The sequence below is a fragment of the Pelodiscus sinensis genome, chromosome 3, assembly GCF_052426305.1.
Source record: "Pelodiscus sinensis isolate ZL-2025 chromosome 3, ASM5242630v1, whole genome shotgun sequence".
NCBI lineage: Eukaryota > Metazoa > Chordata > Testudines > Trionychidae > Pelodiscus > Pelodiscus sinensis.
Window position 1 is genome coordinate 9,023,025 of NC_143054.1, and position 18,881 is coordinate 9,041,905.

Genomic DNA, 18,881 nt, shown 5'->3' on the forward strand with positions numbered 1-18,881 from the left:
ATGGCCTAAGCGTGGACATGCTCCCGTAAGTGGAACACGTAGTTGAATATCTTGTAACTGGGGTTGACTTTCTCCACCTTGCCCATGAAGAGGAGACAGAAGAAGAAGTGACTGACCCGGCGCACCAGGCTGGAAGTAGGCCACAGCAACTGCTGACCCCAAGCGGGGCTGTTAGTGTCAGCCTCTTTGGGGGAGTGACCACCATTTTGAGTGGAGCGGTGCTTCTTTTATGGATGATTTGGCCTCAGTCATTCTCTAAGCTGTGGAACTGCCTGGACGAGGGTAGCCGGCCATAAGTCACATTGTGCTGAGAGCTGCAGTTTTAAATTGGTGGTGGAGCTGCACTGACCGCTTAGATTTTGGTCCTAGTCTACTCCCACCCGACTGGCACTCTCTGGATCAGCCGTCTCTGTCTCACCAACTGTGCTTCCTACTCTTCCTTCTCTCATACAAAGGCCTTTTCCGTTTCTTTTGAAGATGTGAGGTAAGCAGTTCTTAGGCAGGTATGCAGGGCCAGCCTTAGGCCGACTCATCCAATTCCCCCGAATCAGGCCCCGTGCCTGAAGGGGCCCCACGCCCTGAACCCAGAAATGTGCTGGGAGTGCCGTGGAGGGAGCGTTGGCCCTGGAGGAGGAGTGCGGCATCTGCCTGCATCGCAGGAGGTGTGAGTTGAGCGCAGGGTTTTTCTGCGCTGTGGGAGGTGGAGGGTGTTAGCTACCTCCGGGGCTTTTTGCGGGGTTTTTTTTGGGGGGGGGGGTCAACCAAAATTGCTGCGGGGACCTGTCGATGTTGTTCGAATTGGGCCCCGCACTTCCTAAAGCCAGCCCTGCAGGTATGGACACGGACCAAGTTCAACCTGCATGGATGGGAGAACCAGTATAATAAACACACCATGGACAAGTGGCTCAAAGTATTCAGCAAAGTCCAGACACCCAGGACACAAGTGTCTATGTTAGAGGTAGACTCTCTGAATAAATTTAATAACTTATAGGAGTGATATTCTATCAGTAAGCTTTCCTCAAAGAAAAGTGACCAGCAAAGTGCCTTCCTTTATGGGTTAGCAATGACAAGCAGGGAATTAAACCAGCATGTCTCCTTACTAGAAATACAAAATCATCAGGTCCAAGAAGTGAAAAGCCAGTTAACTGCTGCTGAGAACCCTGCTCTAACAGACCTGCCGGCAGAGAAGTCAAGAGTGACATCCTGCCTCATTTGGAAGCTTTGGAGCCACCGCATCACCAGCCAGTCCCACCAGTCGGAACTGGTGTCCAATCTCTAGATGAGTTGCTCCACTGTGGGGTGTGGTCACAAAGGCCTTGCTCCCTCTTAATGATGAGTAGGGTTGCCAGATGGTTTAACCAAAAATACCGACCCCCCCCAAAAACACCGGGGAAAAAATTATGTTGAGGGGGGAAAAAGGGAGAGACAAAAACAAGGACCCCACGAATTAAGCAAAAAAAAAAAAAAGAAGAAGAAAATAAATAAAAAATAAAACAGCATGGCCCCTTTATGTGTGTGCAGAGTCAAAATAGGGATAGGGAGAGGTTGAGCACTAAGACCCAGGGAAGGCATTGCTTCCCCTTGCTTGGGATCTTTAGGCTTTTTGCTGGCAGCCATCTTGTTTTCTTGGTCAAGCCAGAAAGCAGCTTCCTTGTGGAAATAGGTAAGCAGAGGGATCCGAGGGCAGGGGCCCAGGGTGGGGGAGGGGAGAGGTCTGGGAGCTGGGTGAGTGTGTCGTAGGGTTGTCCGGTATTTTTGCCTTCTGGCAGGGAAAAAATCCCAAAAAATCACCATTTTAGGTGTCCGGTATTTTCTGAATTTTTTTTACCGGACAGGAGGTGAAAACACTGGACTGTCCTGGTCAATACCGGACACCTGGCAACCCTAATGATGAGCTCAGAGTCGAGCTCATGCAGGGCCATGAAGGCAGCTTGCACAAACTGCCTCAGAACCTGCAAGGCAGTCAGGGGCCATCGCATGCCCATGGCAGGGAGTACTGAGGTGTCCTGAAACAGGGCAACCAAAGCACACAGAGGAAAGGCTTTGCTGTCCCTCAGTGAGGTAGGCAAGCACGCAGAAGGACCTGAGAAATGGCTGTCCAGGGAGGTCCCTTTAAGCACCCTAATACCCTGCCTGAACTGGTTCTGGGTGGCTTTAAATGTGAGCACGCATCCAGCCAGTGTGGACGCTCTCTTCTGAAACAGCAAATCGCTATTTCATTGCGCTTTTTGGGTGTAGATGCGCTATTTAGAAAAACTTGCAGTGTAGACGTACCCTTTAAGTCTTCAGTTCCTTATGGTATCACAACCTCTCATCTCTCACTGAGACCCTTGCGATACCAACAAAGTAGACTGGTCTTCTAACTCCTCAAGGTCATCAGGAGGGTGTGAGTGGGGTAGTCTATTAAGTAATCACAATTCTATACTTAGGGGCTGTGCCTAGACTGGCCAGTTTTTCCGGAAAATCAGCCGCTTTTCTGGAAAAACTTGCCAGCTGTCTACACTGGCAGCTTGAATTTCCACAAAAGTACTGACTTCCTACTGTAAGAAATCAGTGCTTTTTGCAGAAATACTATGCTGCTCCCATTTGGGCAAAAGTCCCTTTTTTGCGCAAAAGTGCGTCTAGATTGGCACGGACGCTTTTGCGGAAAAGCATCCGTGCCAATCTAGATGCTGTGTTCCGAAAATGCTTTTAACGGAAAACTTTTCCATTAAAAGCATTTCCGGAAAATCATGCCAGTCTAGACGTAGCCAGGCTGTATTCCTGGTACTACCTGGGCTGATCGCATCAATGCATGTAGTTATTACCTTAAGCATTTTACTGTGTGTATTTGTAATACTTATTGCAACTAAGGCTGGTTTACGTTTGTACCAGACACCTTTTGAGCATGGCTGTTGTGGGTCCCGAAACTCCCCGACTGATGTAGAACTCGGTAGCTCTTAACTTTGTGACCGGGATGGGGGACAAACCTAGTAAACTTTCTGGGGTCAGATTAAGTGAGCCTAAAATCCAAATTATATCCCCCAAACTCCCCAGTTTGCATACACAAAAGGTGGAAACTCAGCAAGCCTTCCCACTTTCACTGCTGGTTACCTCAGTCACATGCTACAAGGAGGTAAAGCAACAAGACAACAATAAAACATGAAAACAAGACTCTGAGGCCTGATCAGGCTCAAACACTTGGGAAGTGTTGTAAAGCAGGCTTTTTCTGTCCACGGCCTTCGCATATAGCCCATCCTGCCACACAAGGCCCCTCCCACAAAACCCAGATACTCAGAGGAGCATGGGCAGCACAATGCAGTTTTTGTGAATGGAATTTGACCTTATAGGCATCCTGGAACTCAAAGGCACCAAGAAAATAGGAAGGTAAGCATAACTAGATAACGCCTAGCTGAATTTACAGATAAGCCTCATTTGACCGTAGCTTGACCAGTCTTAGGGGCAAGGGGAAAAAGTAAACATAGGGTAATAAAACACAGTTGTCTTACACTAACTATGCCCCATCTGGTCCTCTCCACGAGGGGATCACGCATACATCACGAATATTCCTATAGGGCAGTATTGTCATACTACCTCATCACTAGCCTATCAGGCCCTGCCAAATGCAGACCCTAGCATGGCATCAGACACCGAATTTTTGTATAAAAGACCCTCTACCCCTTTCTTCGATGGAGGTTCCGTGTATTGAGGGCACGTGTCTATTTTTTGCCCGGCTAAAGGATTGATCACCCTGAGTCTGCCTCCCCACCCTTCGAGTCAAATATAGGGGTGCACAAGTCCTGAGCATGCTCCGAGTTCTAGTGTGTCTTTCTGTTGTTATTGTTTCTGGATTTGTAAGTATTGCTTAAATGTATTAGTTATTGGTTTAATTAATAGTTAAATTGTGTTAATTTCACTGTGTAATTCTGTAAAATGTATCTAAGTTCTGTTAACCACATTGTATAAATTGTATAATCTTGTGTTGTATAGTAGTGTTGTATTTAGGCTAAGTATAAGTGTTAGAAATAGAAGCCCAGGAGTCGTTAAGTTGTAAAAGTAGATTTATGACTAACTCCACCAGCTGCCCTAAAATAACCATAGAGGGTTTGGCTTTGGACAAAGTTTTTATTATCATTATATTGTATTTGTTTTTGTATTTTTTGTTAAGCAAATCAGAGACAGTGATTTGGTATAGTTAATTGTAATCAAAGAAGTTTGTAATTAGTTAAATACAGCTAAGTTTAGGGTTTTCTACCCTGTAAAAGCATTGGGCAATTGCTAGTTTAAAAAAAACCCATTTGCTAATTGTTAGTTTTGATTTAAAAAAAAAATCATTCCACTTAATAAAAATAATTTGTTTCACCATCATCCAGTAGTTTTCACTGGGTAGTCAGCTTGAACCCTTGAGGCTCCCATCACATCACAGAACCAAAGTGTAACAGGAAGCAGTTTGGGGAATGCGATAAGGATAATTGTACTCAATTGATTAACAGAAGCCTCAATAACTCCTGGGATGACTCATGATGATTTCGTAACCTTACTAAGCGAACGCATGACTTCAGAAGATTTCTCTAATGTGCCATATGAACTGTTAGCTGATGTAAATAACGATCAAGAAGCCATGTATAGTGGCATGTACCAGGTATCCTATCCTTATGAGAATATTACAGGGAAAGCTTATGCCAAAAGGCAAATGAAATACCTGAAGGCTGTGTCTACTCATATTCAACTTGTGGTCCACAATGACCCCTAGATCCCTTTCCGCCATGCTCCTGCCTAGACAGTCGCTTCCCATCTTGTATGTATGGAACTGATTGTTCCTTCCTAAGTGGAGCACTTTGCATTTCTCTTTATTAAACCTCATCCTGTTTACCTCTGACCATTTCTCTAACTTGCTAAGGTCATTTTGAATTATGTCCCTATCCTCCAAAGAAGTCGCAACCCCACCCAGTTTGGTATCATCTGCAAACTTAATAAGCGTACTCTCTATCCCAATATCTACATCATTGATGAAGATATTGAACAGTACGGGTCCCAAAACAGACCCTTGAGGAACTCCACTTGTTATCCCTTTCCAGCAGGATTTAGAACTGTTAACAAGGAAGGCCTCCCCTTTCCTTTCCACCAGGTTATGGAGAACGCAACACGCGGCCACCACCTCAGGGATGTTGCTCTCCCCCATGTCTAGGCGTGTGAGCAAGCACCGGAATCTGCCTTTTAAACGTCCGAACGCACATTCCACCTGGTTGCGAGCCCGGTTAAGGTGAGCATTAAACTGCTCCTTGCTCGCATCCAGGTGGCCGGTGTAGGGCTTCATCAGCCACGGCATCAGGGGGTAGGCCACATCAGCCACTATGCACACCGGCATGTGCACATCCCCAACCGCAAAGTTGTGATTCGGGAAAAATGTTGCTGCCTGAAGCCTCCGGTAGAGGTATGAGTTCCTGAAGATGCGGGCATCATGTGCCCTCCCTGACCACCCAACACAAATGTCAGAAAACTGGCCACGATGGTCGACCAGGGCCTGGAGGACCATAGAAAAGTAGCCCTGTCTGTTAATGAATTGGGCTGCTCAATGGGGCGGTGCACGGATTGGAATGTGTGTCCCATCGAGCGCTCCTCCACAATTCGGGAAGCCAAGGGCAGCAAAGCCGGCCATGACGCTGTCCAGATCTGGTAGACAGACGAGCCTGTTGAGCAGCTCCGAATTGATGGCCCTCACCACCTGCAGAACGAGACAGACAACAAAATGTTAGAAGGGGTGCCTTATCTCTTAGGAGGAGAACCCACCGCCCACCTTCCCTCTCAAACACCCCGGGAATCCTCTCCTCAGAACTCCCCCCCCAACAATTCAGGGTGAGTGGAGGAGCTCCCTCCCACTCACACTCCACTTTGCCCTTCCTGACAGTCTCCCTTCCCCCCACCCCAAACTGTGACTGTCCCCAGACAATGACTTACCTCCATCAGGATGGATCCAACAGTAGACCTGCCCACTCCAAATTGGTGTCCCACGGAGTGGTAGCTGTCGGGGGTTGCCAGCTTCCAGAGGGCAATGGCGACCCTCTTTTCCACGGGGATAGTGGGCCGCAGGTGGGTGTCTTGCCGTTGCAGAGCAGGGGCGAGCCAGGTACACAGCTCCTGGAAAGTGGTCTTTGCATCCGGAAGTTGCGTAGCCAGTCTTGGTCATCCCAGATCTCCATCACGAGCCGGTCCCACCAGTCAGAGCTGGTGTCAAGCCTCCAAAAATGCCTGTCCACAAAGAAGTTTGGAGGCAAGGGCAGTGCGGCTGCATGACGGATGATCCCTTCGTACCTCTGGTCTGGGTCCAGATGGGGAAGTAGCCTCATGACTGTGTCATGCAGATGCAGCAACACTTGCAGTATGATGGCGTGGGGCCATCGCCTGCCCAGGGGCAGCTCTGGCTCCATGCCAAAAAAAATGGGTCTAAAACAGAAAAACCTCCACACAAAAAACCTGCTGCGGTGTCCCAGGAAGCTGAGCACTCCAAACCAGCACTGCAATGCCTTGCTTACCTCCTAGAAGGACAGCAAAGACAGCTGCAGAAGCAGAGCAACGGGTGTTCAGGGGCGTCCCTTTAACCATGCGTCTCTGCAAAGGGCAGGCAGGCAGCAGCACCCGGAAGGAAATGCTGCCTCCATACCCTGGCAGAAGCGGTTCCGGGTGGCTTTTAATTTCGAAAGAGCGTCCAGCAGTCAGGACGCTCTTTTTCGAAAAAGCAGACTGATTTTCCGATCCGCGTATTGTAGTCTAGACGCGCTCTTTCGAAAGAGGCTTTCAGTCTAGACATAGCCTATGAGTCTATGAGTTGTCCAGAACCAGATTGTCTAGGGAAGAAATGTTTAAGAGACTGCCAGAACATGAAATAAAGCAGTAGACGCTACTTCCTGCTTTTGTCTTGATTGTTGCTTCCTTTGAGAGCACTTACTGAGGGAGCCGAAACCCTCAATGCCTGTTATGGTTGTATACATGATTATTGGGGGTGGCCTCGCTGTAGGAGGGGATTTCAGTTTCCTAGAGCCGAAGGTATTATTAGAGCATTCCTGGGTGTTAGAAAAGAACAAGTGACCCAGAAGCAGATGGCGCAAACGGGCTTCTTTAGTGCAGACACTAGTTCCGCCTTAGACCCCCAAAAATTTGTCCGAGTGAGCTACAAATTAAACCCGGCACACTCTTTTATCTTAGGTCGTATGGGTATATCTACACTGCAGCTCTATTTCGGGATACTCCCAGGATCTTGAAATAGCTATTCCGCATCTTGACCATGTGCCTGTTATTTCAAAAGATCTTTCAAAATAACGGGTACGCTATTCTGACGTCCCATTCCACGGGGAGTAAGGGACATTTTGCAATAGCGTTTTATTTTGAAATTTGGTGCTGTGTAGACAGAGCCAAATTATAAAATAAGATATTTCAAAATACATTTGAAATAAGCTACGCAAGTTGCGTAGCTCAGATTGTGTAGCTTATTTCAAGCTAAGGGTGCAGTGTAGACTCACCCTATGTAAATACACTTGTCTATTACAACTCTCCTTAAACTCTAATTTAGTAATATGGACACCCATATAATGATTAGTAATAATCATATGATGAATATAATTATATCTATCCCTGTTTACAGCACGTTTAGGTGACACATGCAGTTCTCACACCACAAACTCCCTCAATCAGCAACTTACAGTGGGGGAGAAGGAGCTAGGACCCTGAATACATTTTGGCTATGTCTACACTGGCGCAATCTTGTGCCAAAGCAGCCGCTCTTGCACAAAAACTTGCTGCCTGTCTACACTGGCTGTGTGTGCTTCCACAAGTAAACTGACATTCTACTGTCTGAAATCAGGGCTTCTTGAGCAAGAACTATGATGCTCCCACTCAGGAATAAGCCCTTTTGTGCAACTGTTCTTGTGCAAGAGGCCAGAGTAGATAGGCAACATGAATTTCTTGCGCAAGAAAGCCCGATGGTTAAAATGGCCATCAGAGCTTTCTTGCACAAGAGAGCGTCTACACTGGCATGGATGCTCTTGCGCAAAAGCACATCTTTTCACAAAAGCACACGCCAGTGTAGACGCTGTCTTCTGGAAGAGTTTTTGCGAGAGAACGCGCCAGTGTAGACGTAGCCTCAATGTATCTGGAAGGGAAAGAGGGAGGGAAGAGACCACCACTTTTACACACAGTATCCACGAGAAAGTCACATGTCTTGTATAACTGCACATTTTTATCTACCCTAACAAGCAGGAAGGAAGGGGAAAAAAACCATATCAGGCAGAAGAAATCATGCTGGTTTTGCCATTCTTCCCTATACCATGGTAACAGTTACCCAGGTTGTTGTTTAACTCTCACATCCCACAATAGTGTGGCTGCAGGGCAGGGGAGAGGTACAGAAAAAGCATTGTCTCAGTGGTTCAGGTGCTAGCCTGCCTTTGTAGGGGAGACGCTATGTCTTTACTGCCTAGGGCTTTTTGAATTTCTTCTGGACTTCAGTCTCCAGGATTTGATGCTTATTTTAACAACCCTACAGTGCTAAGCTTTGAACCTTCACACCTGGGTCTCACTTTATATCATTATTTTGTCTTCCTCGCATCTAGGGGAGTTTTAGAATAAATCACATCTCGCTCTCTTTACCTTCAGTCATAACCATGAGAGTTGACCAGCAGCCTGGTGGCTAAGGGTTAACCTAGCTAGGTATTTGGTCATCCAATAACAATGCAGGTAGGGATTTCAAACTGGGACAAAGGAATTTTTATCTTTTCTCTCCTTCGTCTGAGTCAGAGCAGCTCCTTCCAGGTAACAGGGAGATGGGAGATCCACCTCTCTCTCCAAGAAAAGGACTTCTTATAATGTGTAAGTAGGGCAAAGTTTAGTTAGCCAGTCAGGTTTTATTGTTTTCTGGTTTGGGAATTTGGAACTGATGTCTGTGCTGTTAAAAGTGGTTCTTCTCTCTTTTGTAACTAAATGTTGAGCTTGGGGGAGGAGGGTGGGCGTTCCCCAAGAGTATATCAATTGGTGGCTCTTACCATCTAGCCACTTCAACTATACTTGCAACTACAGTTTTGTTTTGATAATAAAAGTTTGTTTTCTTTTTTCTAATTACTCGCTATTGGTTCATTTTGGTGTCCGAGTTTTACTTTAGGGATGAGATTTCCCAAGTGATCTCTTCCATAATTTTTTTCATAGAAATACTCAGATGCGGGCAGTGGATATTCCCTAAAGTCTGGGTATTGGGATTCATGGTGAAGTTTTGTACCAAAGCCTTTAGGGTATGTCTACACTACAAAGTTAATTCGAACTAACAGACGTTAGTTTGAATTAACTTTGATAGGCGCTATACACGCAAACCGCTAGTTCGAACTTAATTTGAACTAGCGGAGCACTTAATTTGAACTAGGTAAATCTCATTCCACAAGGACTAACACCTAGTTCGAATTAACTGGTTTGAATTAAGGGCTGTGTAGCCACTTAATTCGAACTAGTGGAGGCTAGCCCTTCCCAGCTTTCCCTGGTGGCCACTCTGGGCACCACCAGGGAAACTCTTCTGCCCCCCTCCCAGCCCCGGAGCCCTTAAAGGGCCACGGTGTGGCTACAGTGTTTGTGCCAGTTGCAAGCCTGCCAGCACCCAGCCAGCAGACCCTGCACCTGCCACCTGATGAGCCAGCCACCCGCTGCCCCCCAACCCTCCCCCTCTTCCCGGGACCAGGCTGGCAGCTCCCAGGAGCCTGCCCGGGGCTGCAAGAGGTTGGCACCTGCTTGGTCAAGTGCGGAGATCGTGGACCTCATCGAGGTTTGGGGGGAAGCCTCCAATGTCCATGATCTCCGCACTAGCCACAGGAATGCAGAGAGCAGGGCCGTGCCCTCAGAGGCCACCTCCAGACCCTGGTGGACAGGTTCCTGCCTCCCCCTGCTCTGGCTCCTGCGGCTGCCCCAGCTCTCGCTCCTCCTCCTGCCCCTGCTCCCCCTCTCACTTCCTCCACACCCCCCCATCCCTCCTGCCCCACCCTCCACACCCATTCCCCCCTGACACTCCCGCACTGCAGTGCTGCGAGATGGGAGAGCTAGCCAGACCCCTAAGCCTGAGCTTTCCCTTCCTTTCCTCCCTTTCCTCCCCTTCCAGCTCCCTCCTCCTAGGTTTCCCACTACTCTCTCCCACCCTCATTCCTCCCTCCCTCCACCCCAGTTATGTAAAATAAAAAGAGGTTTTTGTTGGCAAAACAGGTGTCTTTATTTGACATTAGGAAGGGGGGTTAGGGAGGGGAAGGAGCGGAGGGTGGAAGAAGGCCCCAGTGGGGCATGCAGGGAGATTTCGGTCCTCCTCCTCCACCTGGAAGCTCTCCCACAGGGCTTCCCAGATCCGGACACCCCCCTGCTGGGCTTCCCAGATGGCGGCGGTGCGGGGCTGAGCGTAGTGTCCAGCCATGCGCTCAGCCTCAGCCATCCAGGCTTGCAAGAAAGCCTCCCCCTTCATTTCGCACAAATTGTGCAGCACACAACATGCTGCCACCACGGAAGGGATATTGTGCTCTGCGAGGCAGAGGCGGGTGAGGAGGCATCGAAATCTGGCTTTCAGTCGGCCGAAGGCCCCCTCAATCATGATGCGGGCCCTGGTCAGCCTCGCATTGAAGGCCTGGCGGGAGGGGTTGAGGTGCCCCATGTAGGGCTTCATGAGCCAGGACTGTAGAGGGTAGGCCGCATCCACCACCAGGCAGATGGGCTTGTCCACGTCCCCGACCCTGATGTGGTGGTCAAGGAAGAAGGTCCTGGCCTGCAGCCTCTGGCACACGGAGGAGTTCCGGTACACCCTGGCATCGTGTGCCTTGCCGGACCAGCCCACATTAATGTCTGTGAACTGGCCCCAGTGGTCAGAAACAGCCTGCAGGAGCACGGAGAAGTACCCATTGTGGTTCATGTACTGGGAGGCCTGGTGTTCCGGGGCACGGATGGGGATGTGCATCCCGTCGATGGCCCCCCTGCAGTTGGGGAAGCCGAGGGCGCTGAACCCCCGGATGACAGCATCCGGGTCGGTGAGGCGGACCACCCTGCGGAGCAGCACCCGGTTGATGGCCTTGACCACCTGCAGAGAGACACAGCAAAGTGCGAATCACTGGGGCGCCCGGGTGGCTGGGAGTGTTCGTGCCCTGGCAGTGCCCCGCGCCCCACTCCCAGAAGCAACCCCCCCGGGTGGCGTGTAGTACGGTCGGGACAGACCGACCCCTCCGGTGCGGGGCGCTTTCACCTCCTCCCCCCCCATTTTCCCTGGGGCGGCCCATCCCCTCCTTGCAGCCCCCCCCCCGTGGCCGGCGAGTGCCGTACTGCTCCGACGGTGGATCTCCCCACGCCAAACTGGTTCCCGACAGATCAGTAGCTGTCCGGCGTGGAGAGCTTCCACAGGGCGATGGCCACACATTTCTGGAGGGGGATGGCGGGCCTCATGCGAGTGTCCCATCGCCTCAGAGCAGGAGCAAGCCACTCGCAGAGCTCCAGGAAGGTGTCCCTCTTCATCCTGAAGTTCTGGGTCCACTGCCTGTCTCCCCAGCGTTCCAGGATGATGCGGTCCCACCAGTCGCTGCTGCTGTCCAGACGCCAGATGTGGCTGGGCACGCCGGCATCTGGGCGCCGCTGCGGCTCCTCCACGGCCCCCAGGGAGGCCAGGCAGAGAGGCAGGGGGCTGATGTGCACCAGGTGGTGCCAGGCAGCCTCCAGCCATTGCTGGCAGGCTTGCAGCAGCAAGTCCACAAACTGCACCAGAAAGCCTAGGGTGAGCTCTGGCTCCATGTTGCCACCTGCAGCGGCGTCCCCGAAGGGAACCACCGACACCGACAGGCGCAGAGAAAAATGCTTTTCTGTCCCTCGGCGAGGTAGGCAAGCAAGCGGAAAAGCTGAGAACCGGCTGTCCAGGGGGGGTCCCTTTAAGCACGAGCCTCAGATAGCCTCAGACAGCAGCCACACAAAGCAACTACTGACCTGATGCCCTGCCAGAACCGGTTTCAGCCGCCCTTAAGTGCGCCCCTGCGTCCAATCAGTGTGGACGCGCTAGTTCGAACTAGCAAAACGCTAATTCGAACTAGTTTTTAAGTCTGGATGCGCTAATTCGAATGAGCTTAGTTCAAATTAACTAATTCGAACTAAGTTAGTTCGAATTAGCGCTGTAGTGTAGACGTACACCCTATGAGATAAGGTTTTGGGGTGTTTTTGTGGGCCTCCACTTTTGTATTTGTTGTGCCAGAGCGCGGAACAGTCTTGACACTTCTATGGTCACGCCTAGGAAATGATTCTGAGCAAAGAAGAAGGAAAAGAACATTACTCTGTCCCGTCATACGCTCCCCCCGCCCCACACACCACCCCAAGAAGACTCCAGTCATTTAAAAATGCAGTGTGAAATATTTTATTCAGAGAAGGGGGACAAAACTCTCTCTCCATGCTGTGAGGTGTCCCCTTGTGCATTACTTCAGCACAGAATATTCATCCCATTAGGCAGCACCCAAATCCTCCGCTGCATCCAATGGTCACATGTACTATACATAAAAGGTCGAGTACGCGCAGACAAGGACCCAATCCGCCGCTACCACACCTAGAAGATGGTGCACCATCACCTGCACAAGAGAAAAAGCAATGATTGGTGGATAGCCAGCACTGCAAATGGAGTATCATCAGTGGACTAGGGACTCTTGCTTGCCTCCATGGTCAATGTTGTTAAATGTGTGGTGCCTAAACTTCAGTGGTGCAGTGAGGCGGGGTGGAGGGGCAGTTGCTCCTGGGCTCCATACTAGCGAGGCACCAAGTTAGTCCCCCTCCACTTCCCTTGTCATCCCCAACTTGCCTGTTCCTCCTCTGCCTGCCATCACCTGGACAACTCTCCTCCATCTCTACTGGCAGGTTAGTGCTTACGGGAGCCCAGCCCCAAACTGGAGGGGGTGGGGGAAGACATGGTACAAGCTCCCCTCCCCCTTTCAGGGTTGGACACAGATGTGCACCAGGTTCAGTCTGGGGTGCTTCCGTGCAGCGGCGGGGCACAAATTTGGCCTTTCCCCCCAGGCGCTTAACACCCATGCTACACCTCTGCTAAATTTTCACTCCTAAGCCTTGATAGAGAGTCAGAAAGAAGAGAAGCAGGCTTTGAGGGGCCAGGGATCTCCCCTGGCCACTGACTCCACTCTTGGGTGTTCAGCACATCTTTGACGTTCACGTTCCAGTTCTGAAACAGGGAGGAAGGTGGATGCGAGCATGAAGCCCAGAAGTGGGGGATGCTCCATTGGGAAGAAAATCAGCTTGTCGGCACATAAAGAGGAACAGGGTGACACATACATTCATTCAGCACCAAGGGAAGATGGTTCACATTACAAAACATTGGTTACCAGACTGTTTCGTAACGAACAATGAGTGCTGGGAGAGACAGCACACCCAGAACCACTCTGTACACTTAGGCTCCTGGCTACATACACAACACTTGAAGGACTCTAATGACACAGCTGCAGCCTTGTCGCGGAGCCCTTTGATATGTCGGTGTAGAGAATGTATAAGCTGATGGAATGGTACTCCCAGTGGTGTAACACCTCTCCAAGAGTTGTTAGCTAGGTCAGTAGAGGGATTCTTCCATTGACCGAGCTCTGTTTAGAGCAGGGGAGAAGTTGGCTTAACTTCCTCACTCAGGGTACCTTTACACTGCGGAGCTATTACGTGATACTTCTGGTATCTCGAAATAGCTATTCCACATCTTTTGAGCAAACCCATTATTGTAAAAAATCTGACGTCCCTGTAAGCCTCGTTCCATGACGAGTAAGGAACATTTTGGAATAGAGCTGTATTTCGAAATTAACTCGAAATAAGCTACATAATTTGTGTTGCTCAGATCGGGTAGCTTATTTCAAGCTATGGGTGCTGTGAAGACGCACTGTCAGGGATGTGGATTTCTCACATCCCTGCGCGATGAAGCTGAGTTGGACTAACTTTTGTAGTGTAGACAAAGCATGAGGCAAAGTATTAGATTGGCTTGTGTACAGAAACCAGACTCATCAAAAAAAGGGATAAAGAATAAGTCAGAAAATATCTTATTGCTTCTGTATAAAGCCATGGTACACCCACATCTTGAATACTGAGTGTAAGCGGGGGAATGGTCCCGCTCTTGTGGGGAACTTTCCTGGCTTCTATACACCCCGGTGAAATGAACCAGCGAAAGGATCTGAGTCCCCGCTCCCACTTCCTTTACCCCACGGCTCCCTGATCCTGAGGGCTCCCCCTCCACTCTCCTGAGTAGCAGAGCCCTTGAAACCCCAACAAGGCTGGGCCCAGGTTTCCTGGGGCTTAATCCCTGACCTTGTAGTCACTAGGGGCAGGAGTTAGGGTGTCCCCACTCCGAGGTGCTCTCTTTACACTGCAGGCCTTCTTGGCCCAGTGATCACTTCATAATGTTCAAAGCAAATATAATTTATTAAACATCAACTGATTAAAGAGAATAGAATAAGAAACAATGAGAATGGTTAAATGAGAACACACAGCCCTGCTCTGTAGCACAGGGACATCAACACAGCAGTCTGCAGAGCGTAAGGACAGTTCACAGTCTCTTCCTTAGAAGCCCTGGATGTGCTGCAAGGGGCTGCAGGCTGGACACGCTTGCACTGGCAGTGACCACACAGCCTCAGTCTCTAAGTGGCCAGACCCCTCTCCCAGTCCAGAGCCTTTCCCCACACTTTGCAGGTCCCAGTAGCTCACCACATCCAGCTGCAGGCTGTGCTGCTTGGCCAGTTCCAGCTCTTTGTGTTGCTTCTCTGTTCCTTTTGGCTTTCTGAGCACTGCCAGTCTGCTGCTCAACACAGGGTCTGCACTGCTTGGCCTGTCTGTGTCTGGTTCTGTCGCTGCAGGACTTCTTCTTGTACTCCTCTTTCAGATCTCTGTCTTTGCAGGACCTCTCCTGCACACAGCTCGCTCTGCTCTTTCAGCTCCCTGTTTGCTCAGAGACCGAGCCAGAACAATCCCCACTTACAACCTGTCAGTCAGGCTGAGCTGGAGTGTTGACTGCTTTCCATTGTCTCTGGGGTCTGTCAGTCTCATGAACCCTTCCCCTTCTGAAGCTGGTAAACCAAAAAACTCCCACAGAGTTTTAGTAAGGGGTAACAGTCCCCTTACATGAGTATAGATGTGGTCGCCTAATCTCAAAAAAGATATATTGGCATTGGAAAAGGTTCAGAAAAGGGCAACAAAAATGATTATGGGTTTGGAACGGGTCCCATGTGAAGAGAGATTAAAGACTTGGATTTTGCAGCTTAGAAAAGAGAAGTCCAACGGGGGTCTATGAAATCATGACTGGTATGGAAAAAGTGATCAAGGAAAAGTTATTTACATATTCTCACAATATAAGAAGTAGGGGTCACCAACTGAAATTAATAGGCAACAGATTTAAAACAAACAAAAGGATGTTTTTCTTCCCTCAGCACACAGTCAATCTGCGGAACTCCTTGCCAGAGGATGTGGTGAAGGCTAGGACTTTAACAGGATTCAAAAAAGAGACAGATAGATTCATGGAGGTTTGGTCCATCAATGGCTATTAGCCAGGATGGGTAGGAATTGTGTCCCTAGCCTTTGTTCGTCATGGAAATGGGTGACAGGAGAGGGATCATGTGAGGATTATCTGTTGTGATCCCTCCCTTTGGGGCATCTGGTATTGGCCGAGTGGAGTGAAGGGTTCTCAGGGAACCCTTAGTCTCACTTCACAGAACCCTGGGGTTCCACAGAGCACCAGCTGGGAAACACTGCCATGCAGCATAGAACAGAGTACATTTGATCCTTATCTTACAGTATATTTGGCAAACTCCTTGGCTAAAGTAACCCAGTGTAGCTCCCCTGTATAAAATGAGCCGAGAATCAGGTTCTAAATTGTGGGACTTGAAGCTTCAATCAACTTGTGAGCCACTTCACAAATTTTGGTAGGTGGTCATGGGCCAGTTCAGGGCCTGCCAGGAAGGGCAGAGCCCTGAGTGGAAGGGGTAGAGCTGGGATGACAGAGAGAGAGAAGGTGTGTGTGCAAGAGAGAGACTCTGTGTCACAAAGTTTGTCTATCGCATACAGATCAAGTGTGTGTGGCACAAAGATGTGAGAGTGTATGCGGTAGCGATGGTGTGTGTGGAACAGAGACTGGGAGGACGTGTGTGGGAGGCACAGAAATAGTGTGGCATAGACTCTTTGTGTGTGTATGTGACAGTGACGTAAAGAGTGTGTGTGATGGCGAGGTGTCTGAGAGAAACCACGTTCTGTCTCTTTAAGGGAAATCTATCCTGCTCTGTTGTCTCCCCACACTCCTGTTCTGTGCTCCTCTGAGTCACATGCTTCAGAGTGGAGCAGCTGTAAGTATGCACCTCTGGTAATCAGTTGGGCGCACTGGAGAGAATCCGCTTACCACTGCCCTTGGTGCTACTGCAACAGGAAACATAAGCAATAATAATCCCTACAGGCTACTTTATCTCTCACCTGGAGCAGCATGGAAGAGAAGGAGGGTCATAATAAGGAACAGGTAGAGGCCCTTCATATCGGGAGCTCAGCTGAGATCTCAGTGTCACTGCAGAGAAGAGGCGCCACTGCAGAGGAGTGAGATGGAGAAGGAGACAGGGAGCCCCAGTATTTATAGAGCTCTGTGGACTGAGAAGCACCGACCCATGGGATTGTAGGTGCCCCAGATGCATTCTGTAGCCAGAAGGCCTTGTAAATAGCTCCATGCATCACTTGCCCTGAACAATCACCCAGAGTTTCATACGTAAGCACAGGAGCTAACAATTCTCCTCCATACAGACGGCGCGGCTACAGGAGGAGTGCTGGCCATAGTCCAGTGGTCTTGTGATGGAACAGTTGGCTCCACTAGACAACTAGTGTGAAAGGGGTGTGAAAGTTGATAAAACAAGTGAAGGACAGAACACAATAGAAATAAAATCTTTTAGTAAATACCAGACCTTTCAAACACTGCCCTCTGGTTAGAATGTCTTCCCTGTGCAGTGTTAAATCTCATTTCTATTCCTAATTCCCCTCAGACCACACCGATGCCCCACCTGGTTCCTTTCTCTCCTGGATTTTCCCCTTCCTCCTATCCCTACCTCAGACCTAGCACCCTGATTGTCTGCTTCTTCCTCTCAGGCCTGATCTATACTAGACCAGGCAGGTCGGTTTAAGGTACAGGGCATCTCCACTATAAGTCGTCCCGGTATACATCCGTTCCACACTAAAGTCACTGACACTTGCAAAATGCAAAATGCATAGCTGAAGTCAGTTTACCTCAAGCCAGGCTGTGGCAGCGTCCACCCAGAGGGAGGCCGACAGGAGGACACTACTGTCAGCTTCCCTTCCTCCTTGCAGCGTCAGGGGTACCAGATGCTGGCAGGGGCTGCCCTCAGTGTTCGATTTATGGGTCTACATTACACCCACTAAATCAAATGCTAAAAGATTCACCTCCAATCTTCTCACTAGTGCAGAGAGGAACTGCCCTTTTCTGAATTCTTGTTACTAGGCCTTACTTCCATCTCCTGGCCCACTAACTTCATCACCCATCCACCATGACCATCACACCAACCGGCACCGAACCCAAATGTACACATGGTACGTGTGCAAATTAGAAGTTGTTTCCTCTTAGGTACACCTCTCTGACAGTCAGAAAAAACTGGATGAATGATTGCAGCCCTGAACATACATAAAATCTTCATATAGTCATTTCCCTACTTGAATTACACTGGGGATTCACATTTCATTCCCCTCAAAGCTTAGTCCTTGTCCAGACTAGGTTTTAAAAATACCAAATCTAACTTGATTTAATCAATACTTTCTTACGCTGTGGTCAAGACAAAGCCTTTATACTTTGACACCTGCTAAACTTATGGGCTACGTCTAGACTGGCATGATTTTCCACAAATGCTTTTAGCGGAAAAGTTTTCTGTTAAAAGCATTTGCAGAAAAGAGCGTCTAGATTGGCACGGACGCTTTTCCGCAAAAGCACTTTTTGCGGAAAAGCATCCGTGCCAATCTTGACGCGCTTTTGCGCAAAAAAACCCCGATCGTCATTTTCACGATGGGGGTTTTTTGCACAAAAGAAATCTGAGCTGTCTACACTGGCCCTTTTGTGCACACATAGGGTGTGTCTAGACTACATGCCTCCTTCGACGGAGGCATGTAGATTAGCCAGATCGGAAGAGGGAAATGAAGCCGCGATTAAAATAATCGCTGCTTCATTTAAATTTAAATGGCTGCCCCGATCTGCCGATCAGCTGTTTGTCTGTTTGTTCACGAGGCTTACCTGTGCCGATGAAGAAAGGCTTCTTTGTCGGCGCATCGCGTCCAGACTGCCCCGATCTGCCGACAAACAGCTGATCGGCAGATCGGGGCAGCCATTTAAATTTAAATGAAGCCGCGATTATTTTAATCGCGGCTTCATTTCCCTCTTCCGATCTGGCTAATCTACATGCCTCCGTCGAAGGAGGCATGTAGTCTAGACACACCCATAGTGTGTTACAGTAGAGTTAAACAGAGGCAATATGATATTTCCTCTCGGCTAAGTCTAGACTGCTTTCTTCTGCAGAAAGAAGATACACACATTTGGAGCTAATTTGCATACCTTCTTACTATCGGGTTATTGGAAGAGGTTTTGTTGAAAAAGAAAGCAGTCTAGACATGCTTCTTTAGGGAAAAAAACCCTTTTTCAAAAGAACCCTGCATATCCCTGCATGTAACTAGGATACAAGAGAAAATGGGTTCTGTTCCTGATTCAGCTGCTGAGTGACTTTACAGTGGTGCTTCTGGTTCACTTATGAGGATAATAAAATCTTTGAGCAGGTGCCTGTCTCCTGCCATGTCTTTGACCTTCCTTCAGTAGATGCCCTGGGTTGCAGGTTGGGGAGGGAGGGTAGCAGTGCTTTGGAGCT

General features: G+C 49.1%; 1 long non-coding RNA gene across 1 annotated transcript; it reads right to left on the bottom strand.

Annotated features, from left to right (window-relative positions):
* Positions 1–12,357: 12,357 nt before the first annotated feature.
* On the bottom strand, positions 12,358–16,788 carry LOC149524604 (uncharacterized). Its single transcript, XR_016349086.1, has 2 exons — positions 16,450–16,788; positions 12,358–12,581 (listed from the first exon to the last, which is right to left on the bottom strand). It is a non-coding gene; the product is annotated as an uncharacterized LOC149524604 (long non-coding RNA).
* Between the last annotated feature and the right edge of the window lie 2,093 nt (positions 16,789–18,881).